Source organism: Amphiura filiformis, chromosome 16 (genome assembly GCF_039555335.1).
Source record: "Amphiura filiformis chromosome 16, Afil_fr2py, whole genome shotgun sequence".
Lineage (NCBI taxonomy): Eukaryota > Metazoa > Echinodermata > Ophiuroidea > Amphilepidida > Amphiuridae > Amphiura > Amphiura filiformis.
In genome coordinates, this window is record NC_092643.1 from 36,354,009 (window position 1) to 36,365,892 (window position 11,884).

At 35.7% G+C, this 11,884-nt stretch overlaps 1 protein-coding gene across 8 annotated transcripts in view; it reads right to left on the reverse strand.

The window, feature by feature from the left end:
- Positions 1-6,314, reverse strand: part of LOC140135932 (uncharacterized) — a 304,873-nt gene extending 298,559 nt beyond the window's left edge. For all 8 annotated transcript variants that reach the window (XM_072157616.1, XM_072157617.1, XM_072157619.1 and 5 more), the window contains exon 1: positions 6,223-6,314. The gene's annotated coding sequence lies outside the window, so the exon portion shown is untranslated. The remainder of the gene's footprint in view (positions 1-6,222) is intronic.
- Between the last annotated feature and the right edge of the window lie 5,570 nt (positions 6,315-11,884).

Sequence of the window (11,884 nt, forward strand, 5' to 3'; positions counted from 1 at the left end):
CCCTTTTTTCTTTCAAACACTCTCTACTTCTTGTCTTCTTACCAAAACAATTCATTTGCAGATTTTTTCTTGCACATTTCAGCGGTTTTTAATCACGACTAGTGGGCGTGATCTATAATCCCTGCTCTGTCAGCTCTTTTTGCACCATGCACTTGCTAGACCGTGACATGTGTCCTTAATCTTTACACGAATACAAAATGTGTGCGTATTCAACTCATATGGTGAACATGATTGACAATACTTAAGGTCAAGTCGTTATTACTGTCCATTAAATAATTTAGCTTAGATTCTTGTTTTTATTCAATATTTGATAAAGTAGCGATACGTGTGAAAAATCATGAATCTATAGCAAATTACCGAGTTGCAAAACTTTTCGGGATAAAACCTCGAACGGTGGTGATGCAACTGCAAATTTCATTTTTTGCAAACCTAATCATTTACCGAGTTACGCTGCATATTCACCTCATTTTTTTTTCAATCTTAGTGAATAAAGCCCAAATATACCCAGGGACCTCAAAATAGTGAACATCAGTTACTCTGTCCGCCTAACAACTACATCGCGTCAAACAAATAAATCTTGCACGCCGCGTCAAACAAAAAACGCGTATCATTTCGCGTCATCTCGCGTCATCATATATCAACCCGCAGCCTTTAAAGCAAGTGGGAAGAATTACCACGGGAAGATCAAAATGAGGGAGGAGAGTGCATGGGTTGGCGAGTCATAATGTACGATCTTATAATATGAAATTGGTTAATTTTTTCAAACATGATTTTTTGCACATTTGTAATGTTTACATGTCCCAACTTGCACCTAAATTGAATCGGCCAAATTTGTTGTCTTTGTAGGTCAACAGAGCAAAGTTAGACATATTATCATAATTCAAAAAGTATGATAATATGTCTTCCCATAGAACTGCGTGGTAAATGGCCAAAATAACCAGTGGGATTTCTTTCACTTTACTTTGTTATTTCAACCTAAAATGGACAGCAACCCTTCCCGTCAGTTATTACTAATATTATTTCAACATTTTGAATAAAGAATAACAAAATCAAAATTTGACGGAAATCGTACATAAAGACCATCCCCGGTTCTGATATCTGCACTCAATCCTAGATCCAGGATCAGTGCATAGGTAACCGTGTACAACTCTAGTATGATGCAGAACAATCTGCTTAATTGTAGTATAAATTGATCCAGATCCAGAACCTACTCATAACTGTCTGGTCAGGGTCTGGCCTAGCTGTCTACTGTTTTCCTGGGAAACAATGATTTTCAATGTGGGGCTTTAAGTGGGAAGAGATTGATGCGGACGCCCATTTGCAAATCTTGTTGCAGTTAGTATGAAGCAGTATCTAAAGGGTTTAACAGAGACTGTTCAGTTCATTTTGGAATAGATTCATCAGGATTGTATGAAGTCATAAAGTTCGTAAATTATGTAGACAAATCCAATTTTCTACTCACGGTTAGACAGTTTCGTCAACCAGGTCGGTTGACTTCTTCAGTAATGCACCCTAGGAATGAGAAATTTCGCGGGAGTGTATGTGGATCATCGCATTACTGAAGAAGTCAACCGACCTGGTTTACGAAACTGTCTAACCGTGAGTAGAAAATTGGATTTGTCTACATAATCAACGAACTTTATGTTCAGTTCATTGTTTTCCTTTTTTTAATTTCGGACGAGGAATCTGATTTGTACAATAACATTAGTTACAGGTACATTGAAATAAATGCAAAGTACATCTAGATATTCATCGAACATTGGCATCAAATAACTCAATTAAGAATGAGCGAGTATGAAATGGCTTATCGATAAACTGCATTGTGACAAGCTTTACAAAATCATCAATTTCTTCGTGACCATGGTATCCATTGAACAGACTCCAACGCAGTTTGCACTAATATGTAGGAAACAGTTATAGGTTAATGAACGCATATTACTTGTTGTGAAAGAAATTAGACAAAATAATGCACGAGCCCCGACGCATCAACATCAGCGCAAGTGCATTATTTTGTCTAATTTCTCGAGAAACAAGTAATACGCGTTTATTAACCTATTTCATCCACGAGAAGAAAGAAAAATTCGTGATTTTTCTGTTTTTATATAACGAATTATCACTAGATATGTTGGAAAATAGAAAGAAATATAAATGCATCAACCCGCCCGAAAAATGAATCAATCCTACGCGACGCGAACGCGCGCGAAACACTGCGCGTAGTACGCGGAGTGCACAATAGACACAATCAATGCATGTTTCGTATTTTTCTAACGCTTGCTCTGATTGGTTCTCGCTATCAAAGAGTGTATGAATAGTTATCAAAATCTTTATTGCGTGGCACCATTAGTTTTCTTGGGATTTGGTAGTTCAATGCATTGATCATTTCATAGCGAGTGTGTAGAAGAATTCAAATATCACAGATATACTTTTGTAGGTTCTGTGGTTCTGAGTTAAGCTGTAAAGAGGGCTGAAACAAGAACACTTTTGTAAAACGTACCTAACTCATTAAAAACAATAAATCAAGCAATTTTTAAAAGTATATGATTTGTAGAATGAATTTCTGCAAACATCAAAGTGTTATTTTTCAATAATATATTGATTTGGATAATGAAAATCGATTTTTTTTTTAGGTGCTTCGACCAACAATACCTAGTCTACCTTTAAGTTTCACTATGAACCACAATGGCCTCATCCCAATGGCATAGTTCAATAACCTCAATTAAACAATCATAGTGCAAAATTTGACCTCAAGTTGCAGAGTATGAGTTTTGGTACCCACATTTTCAAGGTTCATTCAATGAATGTACAAATGTATTAGGGTTACAGAACTGTGCCCCTGATAGACGAGCATGTTGTGGGCATCGAGTCAATAATGAGACCTAGACCTGCTTTGTAGTCTCGTCTCGCACTACTTCAACAAGACAATAGAATTGCTCATGACATTGGCAATATAATTATATTGTTGTCGTGATTTTAGCTCATGTGTGATTAATAAGTGAAATTTGCTGAATATGCAAAGATAACTTGCTGACATAAACCTATAATTATAATTGAAGGTTATGACATTGACGTGTTAATGAAACGTCGACAGGACTAATAAGAAATTTATAATTTGAAGAGTTTAAATGCAAAATATAAAACCCACAGATTAATAAAAAGTCCAAATATTTGTGAATGGGGATATCTGTCTACTGTATACCACTTCATTCAGTTTCATTCATGTTTTGAAATAGTTCAGAAGTGCGAAGAAACTGTTTAAAAAAACTTTTCAGAATGTCAAAAATGTTGAAAGAAAAAAAAACATTTTTGCAAAATTTCCAAAATTAGGGTTGGTATTCAAAAAAACGTTTTCCTACATTTTTCAGATTAGAGTCGGTCGGATGAGCACAATCAATCATTGGGGGAGCTTAGAGTGAAAAGTAAATGAGGGCTGAAATCAAAACTCGTCCGACGGTTGACCGCCGGTTCCGTCCAGTTTCTATTGTTTTAAACAATGGAAAACGGAACCAATCGGATTTCACGCTTAAAGCAAAAATTGGGTTTAAATATACGGGCCATCATCAACTGTGATTGTTCAATTATTGTCATGTTACACTGGTCTACCTTCAGACTCTCAAATCAACATAGGTAATGCCGTGCATGGATTTGATGTTAAAGTCAGCACTGAGTCCATCCCATATGGAAAGGTTTCTATACAAAAACGATTCTCTTATAAACCATCGTGCGCACACATTTTCGTCCAAGAGCTCTCAAGCATGCAGTGAATTGTCTCCGCACAGTCTTTGACTACACTACACGGTTGAGAACATAGCAATGTAAGAGCTGTGGAGCTTCTAGCTGGAAAATGGGCCTCTTTGATTGGTTTTGGTCGAAACCTCAAGTGGTCCCTTCATCCAATCAGAATTTTTTTTTATCAAACGAAAGCTAACACTTCCCCCTAAAAACGCTTTTCGTCACTAGGACAACAGATAACGCAATTCAATGTTATAGCAAGGCGAATGTGGAAAATCTGTTGAAAACTACCTATCCAGGCACATTTTTGACTAAAATGTAGGTTTTAAAAGTCAAAACCTCTACTGTTCTTTACAATTTTTTTCATTTTTTATGTCATTAAATGCACACTTATATTGTTCATATACTAGCTTCACTAGAATGAGCAATGGCCAATTCACTTTAAATTGCAAATCTTGTGCAAAAAGTTACAATTTTCGCCTGTTTTGTAACACGGTTGTAAATTCAATGAACTATGACTTTGCTACAGAGCGCTTACAAAATACAAATTGATATGTACTGAATTTAGCATGTTTGGTGACAGTATATAAATCACAGACAGTGACAGCTAGTGACTGAATTTAGGACTCTGCCTAGGCATCCGTAGAATACCAGGGTAACGTTTACCACACACGTGATAATACATTTCAATGGGAAAAACAGCAACTTTAGAAAAGTGCGTAAAATCGGGCAAACATACTCCAAAGCGGGCTAAAAATATTATAAAATACGGAAATATTTAGTAGAAAAGGAGCATCTGCTGCGAATGCCTCTTTAGCATGTATACAGAACATCTAAAAGTATACAAGGGCCAATGTACTCACATATCAGTGTGTATGACCCCGGGCATGGCATGGGGCACCCACGATAATACCTTATAGACAAGGGGTAGTATACAAGCAGATCTTCACATACAAAAAATCTAAAAAAGCTTAACAGTTGAACTTAACTGACAATGTAGCTGCCTACCTAGATGAAAAGAATTTCACTTGTTAGTTACATTATGAAAATGTCAAATGTTTATCAAATTGCCCCATAATTTTAAAATATCGCAGAGCTTATACAAGTCCAAAAATAATATACATCAGAAGAACATCCAGTGATTATACGTTGCCTGCCCGGGTTTCATGCATGAACTGTTGCAGGGAGGTAAATAGCAAGTTAAATTCTTTTCATCTGGGCAGCTCCATTGTTGTTGCCCACGCAGTTGAGAAGATCTCTTTTATTTACATGCCTGAACTATTGTATGTCTGGTGTTTTCTAAATGTGATACTATTAATTATAATGAAAGACAAAGATAAAAAGACTAGTTTGCGTCTGACGTCACTGTCAATCAAATTCTCTGCGATCCTTGATTGGCTAATAGCGCGTATAAGGAAAGTCGATTCATCTGGCTGGTGCCGATCGGAGAAAAGGAATAGCAGTGAATGGCGAAAAATACGTACTCTTCCAAGGCAAAAAGCAACTTTTCTAGGCATTGTGGACATGGTGCCTTCACCAAAGAAAGCTTCCTACTATTAAGACCTAACTTTTGAGATGGTTTGTATGTTTGTTGGTGCAAAATTAACATTAAGGCGCCCGGTTTTACCGCCGTGTTCAGCAACTCATATCATCACTACACTTGTAAACAAACCGTGCTCGGAGTTTGATTGACATATTACGTCAGACGCAAACTAGTCTTTCTATCTTTGTCTTTCATTACAAATGTGCAATTTTCATCAATTTGTATATTTAGGGTAAGTTGTTATGGTGGACCGAAAGAAAATGGCATGGACAATCAAATTTGGCACTTTTCTCACAAACTGCTCATAGTTGCAGGAATCCGCCGTGCTAGTTGGATTCCTTGCATCATTTCCTTTCTGAAAATGTATACTTTTATATACTTATCATCATTATTTTTAAAGATACAATACAAAACAATGTCTAAAATTTCCCACTTTGAGTGATCCTGCGTGCCACTTTAAATCAGACAAACTTAAGAGTATACGCGGTATTCTTGGTCGAAGTAGCCAAAATATCGATATCGATCTAAATCAATATATTATTGAAAAATAACACTTTGATGTTTCGCAAAAGTTCATTCTACAAATCATACACTTTGAAAACTTGCTTGATTTATTTTTGTTAATGAGTTATGTACGTTTTACAAAAGTGTTGTTGTTCCAGCCCTCTTTACAACATAACTCAAGAACCACAAGACCTACAAAAATAAATATATATGATATTTGAATTCTTTTACACACACTCGCTATGAAATGAGCAATGCAAGTTTTGCCAAAGCTCAGCTTACTACCATTCGCAAGATAATGTGAACTACCGAATCGCAGCAGTTTAAAATAGTTGCTAACCTTAACTATAACATCAACATCAAACTGAAAGTATTGAAGCTATAGATATAGTCAAATAAAGTTACGCGTTGAGGACATTAATGCAAGTAATAGTTAGTACACTTACCGATTGGAGGCGTAATGATATCCGCTGTCCTTCCTTCACGCCAAAGACAGGACTAAACTTGTATAGTGTGCGCATATGTGGTTAACTCACAGGTAAATTCTCTGTCCCATTGTAATTAATTTCATAATAATAATATAGTATACGTGGCACGCATTTTGGTGATTGGTTCAAAACATGTGACCCCTTACGTTCCGGTTAAGCGCACTTTATACTTATTAGTGTGGCACGTAATGCAGTGCTAGAGAGGCAATACTGTCGCTTTTGTGGGTTTATTTTTTCGTTATTTTGTCCATTTAGAAAGCTGTTATTGCTAGTTTCTGTTTTTAAGCTTCATTAAAGCAAGTAAATATTACCTGGGGTAGTATTGGGTTCAATATTATTACATAACTTATTAGATAATTTAATACAACTTAGCAGGGTAGTGTGCTCTTTGAGGTAGTGTGCTATCTTATTTCCAAAGAAAGGCGCTGAGGATAGAGCCTTTTCAGCAGTGGTAACTCCACTTTTGTGGAACACCTTACTAGTTCCTGTTCATAATGCTGTGTGATTTTTCAAAACTATGCTCAAAACACATCTTTTCCATAATATTGTTGCCTTTGTTTACTGCACATGTATTTGATCATTTTTTTCTGTATTTTTTTATGTCGCTTTGCGATTTGCAACCGTTGCAAAAGACACACTATAAATGTGATAAGTTAAGTTTGGTATATCTAAATGTTTGTGCCTTGATTCATCCACTGATATGGAGACATATCACATTTTAGGCTATGTCACAATGGTTATGTCTAGTCCCAATGGGATAACATATTTTAATGCTTATATTTGAATGCATTTATACGACATACTGTAGAAGTTGATATATCTTTAAACAATGTGGATTTTAGTGGATTTTGGATATCATCAGCCAGCTACGTCATTTTTTTGTAACTTTGACAACAAAGAACAAAATGTGGTTCAAGCATGCATCAGTTACGTAATCACCCTAATTATCAGGGATTATTCCCGTTCATTTGTATCATTATCATTTGTTCTTGTGCAAAGATTGGTGAATAAATATGTTTAAATGCATTGCTTGAACCATATTTTCTACTTTGTTCTCAAAATTACAAAAAATGAATTAGGCAAAAAGCGTAGCAGGCTGACGATATGTTTTGTTCTTCTGATTACGCCATTTTTTCAGGCGGAGTATTATCTTTTTTTTCAATGACTACTCCATAGAATACACCTAGGATGGCAAAAGATAACTAGGTAGTTATTTTATAACTGCTTTATCTTCTTTTTTTTACATTTTTATCACCATTCTCTGCACTTCATAAAAGGATAAACAATGCGATTTTCAAACACACGGAATCGACCATGATTTGTATCCCCTGTGCAAAATGGATCAGGATACCAACAAAAGCTGCTATTGGTGCCTTGTGAAATACTATTCGCTACTTGCACGGTTCCGCCATTATGCACTATGTGCGGGGAGAGCCTCGAACTGGCAGCATACATGAATGGGAATTGAACTAGTCATAACGTTCTGTGTAAGGTTACATAATTCTTCCTTTCATGTATGCTGCCAGTTCGAGGCTCTCCCGCACATAGTGCATAATGGCGGAACCGTGCAAGTAGCGAATTGTCTTCCACTCATAAGTTAGCAACCATTTTAAACTGTTACGATTTAGTCATTCACATCATCTTGTGATTTGTAGTGAGATTTGGCAACAATTGCATTGATCATTCATAGCGAGTGTGTAGAAGAATTCAAATATCGTTTATAATATAAATATAAATAAATCCAAGTAAGGTAAATCATCCATAGTAAAGTGCTCAACCAGGAAGCGAGCTGGAATTAAATGTAATATAAATATAAATATAATTTTGTTGGTCCTGTGGTTCTTGATTTATGTTGGCTGAACAACAACACTTGTAAAACGAATATAACTCATTAACAACAATAAATCAAGCAAGTTTTCAAAGTAAATGATTTGTAGTATTATTTTTCAATAATATTTTGATTTAGATAATGAAAATCGGGTTTTTTTTACTGCTTCGACCAACAATACCTAGTCTACCCTTAAAACTTTGTTCATAACGAAGTTTTAAATGCAATTTGCATCTATGAAAGAGGTTGAAATTGTAGACAAATAAAAATCACCCACTTTTCATAAGAACACGTATATGCATAGTTTCATTCTGGTCAAATCAAATACAAGGTAAAATCCGTTTATGACTATTAGCAAAAATGTCAAGGTGAAATATTTCTATCCTTATAATGATTAATTTTGGTCCATAAGTTTGGAACCATTTCCATTAGAATTTTTAACACATAAGATAATATATACCCAATTATGCCCTTACTAGCTTAGAGACAACACTAAGTACTTCTCAGACAAAGGATGTGATACGTTTGCATATGACAATGGAATGCACAGGTCATCAATTTTCAATGGTATAACAGGTTAGCTATAGGTCAGCATGATATGTAACTCTCTTACACGGGTGTCGACTACATACAGAAGACAAGTTAATTTTAATTTTTTTTTAAATGTCAGAAATGTAAATTTCCATGACCATATTTGGAATCAGCATGAAAAATGCATTAAAATGAGTACAAACAAGCCTAGTATTATGTTTCAGTGGTTCATAAGATAGCTGTTGATATTTGAGAAAATATCTCAAAACTTGGGACTTTTTATGTCGAAGAATATGGCTAGCATGCAGAGCATTTTCACAGGTCAGCAGTTTTCAATGGTATAACAGGTTAGGTATAGAAAGCCAAGGTCAACGTGATATGTCACCCCTCTCCACGCGAATGTCGACTAGAGACAAAAAAATATTTTTTAATTTTAAAAATTTCAAAATTGTAAATTTCCATGACCATATTTGGAATCAGCATGAAAAATACATTAAAATGGGAACAAACAAGCCTTGTATTATGTTTCAGTGGTTCATAAGATAGCTGTTGATATTTGAGAAAATATCTCAAAACTTTTTATGTTGAAGCATATAGCTAGCATGCAGAGCATTTACACAGGTCAGCACTTTTCAATGGTATAACAGGTTAGGTATAGAAAACCCAGGTCAACGTGATACTATATAGATGTAACCCCTCTCCACGTGGATATCGACAACAGACAAAAAATTTATTTTAAATTCAAAATTTGAAGAATTGTAAATTTCCATGACCATATTTGGAATAAGCATGAAAAATACATTAAAATGAGTACAAACAAGTCTTGTAATATGTTTGCTATTTGTTGATATTTGAGAAAATATCTCAAAACTTAAGACTTTTTATGTTGAAGTCTATGGCTAGCATGCAAAGCATTTATGGTTTTAAGTATTGCATTGAATACACATACATAAAAGTGACTCCACCTTCTATTCGTACAAACTTACGTAAAGCATAAAGTGTTTCTAAACTGTTTCTAAAGCATAAACTGTTTCTAAAGCATAAACAATGATAAACTGTTTCTAAAGCATAAACTGTTTCTAAAGCATAAACTGTTTCTAAAGTATCAACTGTTTCTAAAGCATTAACTGTTTCTATACTGTTTCTAAACCGTTTTTCCATTGACATTCTAAAATTACGCTTTCTTTGGTGTGATGTTTGAGCCCTTTCCTACCACTGCAAATCTCCCCTTCCCAACCAATCAATGTTGGGTGTCTGGGGTGGGGGCCAGGGGTGGGGGTGACCAAAATGATCAACAGTTTGCAAAGTAGAACAGGGTGAATGGTGGCACATTTGGAATCCCCGAGTCAAAGTGTCCAACAATTTTGACCGCAATTGTAGCTTCATTTGTAGCTTCATTTGAAGCAAAATGTTCGCTTTTACTAGATATCTACAATATTAATCAATCTTGCATTGCTTTCCACTTTCACCGGTGTCACTTTAATGTGTTTTGGAATAAATGTAGCAAGATTAATGTCGAATATACAACAAAACATTCCCACGGCGTAGACTATTGTTCCCAATTTACAGCAATTCTTAGTAAACATTATATGTGTTTTCTTTGCATATACATTTTTTTTTCACTTTGCATGTACATTGTTTATTGGCAACAAAAGTTGTAAAAATCTGAAGCATTATGTCGCTATACAGTGAATATTGTTATGAACTTGATTTGACTTTTACTCTCCCATGGTCATATTTTTGTTACCTGGTCCAGTTCAATAATTTTCTAATTAGCCTAGTACAAAGGGGAAGTAGAGAAAACGAGAATTTAATGGTAATGAAACTCTTGCCCGCGCCCGATGTGCAATTAAAGATCCATTCAGTGATCTCAGCGAAAGTGTAAAAAAACTAAAATTGTTTATAAATTGCTTAAAAGTGAAGGATAAGTCATTCAAATTGTTATTTGGTATTTTTTTTAAATGAAAAAAATGGCAAAAAAACGAAGAAAACAGCAGTATTGACCAAGTTGAAGCCCCATTCAAATACATGCAGCTAATTCATATACTGTCAGTATATAAATTACAGATTCATGTAAAATGCCTTATTTTGTCTTATATACGCGGCTTTCGGCTGAACCACTAGCAGGCTTTGTTGGCATCATCTATGGCAATGACAAAGGTACCAAACTCTGAATTTTGATTTTTACGATCGTCTGGATGAGCAAATCACTAAATGGGCCTTTAAGGTAACCGGAGATCTCGGGGACACCTTTTTTAAAACAATTCTGCGTTCTATTTTTGGTTTCATCATCTAATTTAGTTTGCCTCTAGTTTGACAGGCCACAGTATTTTGCCGACTATTTTTAGCCCCCTTTTCCTAATGCATATAACAGCATAACATGTATAATGTGAAAGTAAAACTACCTTTAAACAAAGCATTTCTACTATTTCTGATAACTTCAAAATATAGTCTTGCAAATGTATATATACGCCAACCGTTAAAGATTGTGAAATTGGAAGCGTCTGAACTGTAGGGGGCGTGATCTTTTTCGGGGTGAGAGGGAGTGGTGGTGGAACTTAAGAAGGTGTCCTTATATGTCGGACTACAAATTGGAAGTAAAGTGAATCATAGACACAGCAGCGTGAGTCATCCTATGGGGAAGGGGGTACCGACATGATGGGGGAGGGGGCACCGGCCATGATTGGGAAGGGAGAACAGGCCGTATTCCGGCAATTTTCCTATGGATTTTCATAACTTTCTAATGTCTAAATAGATTGAGAAGCCCCCCCCCCTCCGTGCCCCACATGACGCTACGCAACTGCATAGACAGTATTGTTAGTTTGCGTCTGATGTCATCTGTCAATCAAACTGAGGCACGGTTTGTTTACTATGTCGTGATTGCTTTTTGAAAGCGGAGGTAATAGTGCATGCCTAATATGGTATTTTGCACCTTCAATTAATATACAAACCGTCCCAAAAGTTAGGTCTTAGCACGATCTCTGGTCTTTTATAGTATTAGAGCTTAATAGGAAACTTTCTTTCCTGAAGGCACCATGTCAACAATGCCCAGACAAGTCGCTTTTTACATTGTAAAAGTACCGTATTTCTCCGATCGATACCAGAATACGAATCAACCTTCCTTTTACGTACTACTACATTGTTTTTTGCTCCTTTATAAAAAAAAAAGGAAAAAAACGCCGTGATTTATAGTGCGCTACGCATAGGCACAAGCCTCAGCACACTTTACAGGTTGTCGCTGACTACTACGGCCCCACATCA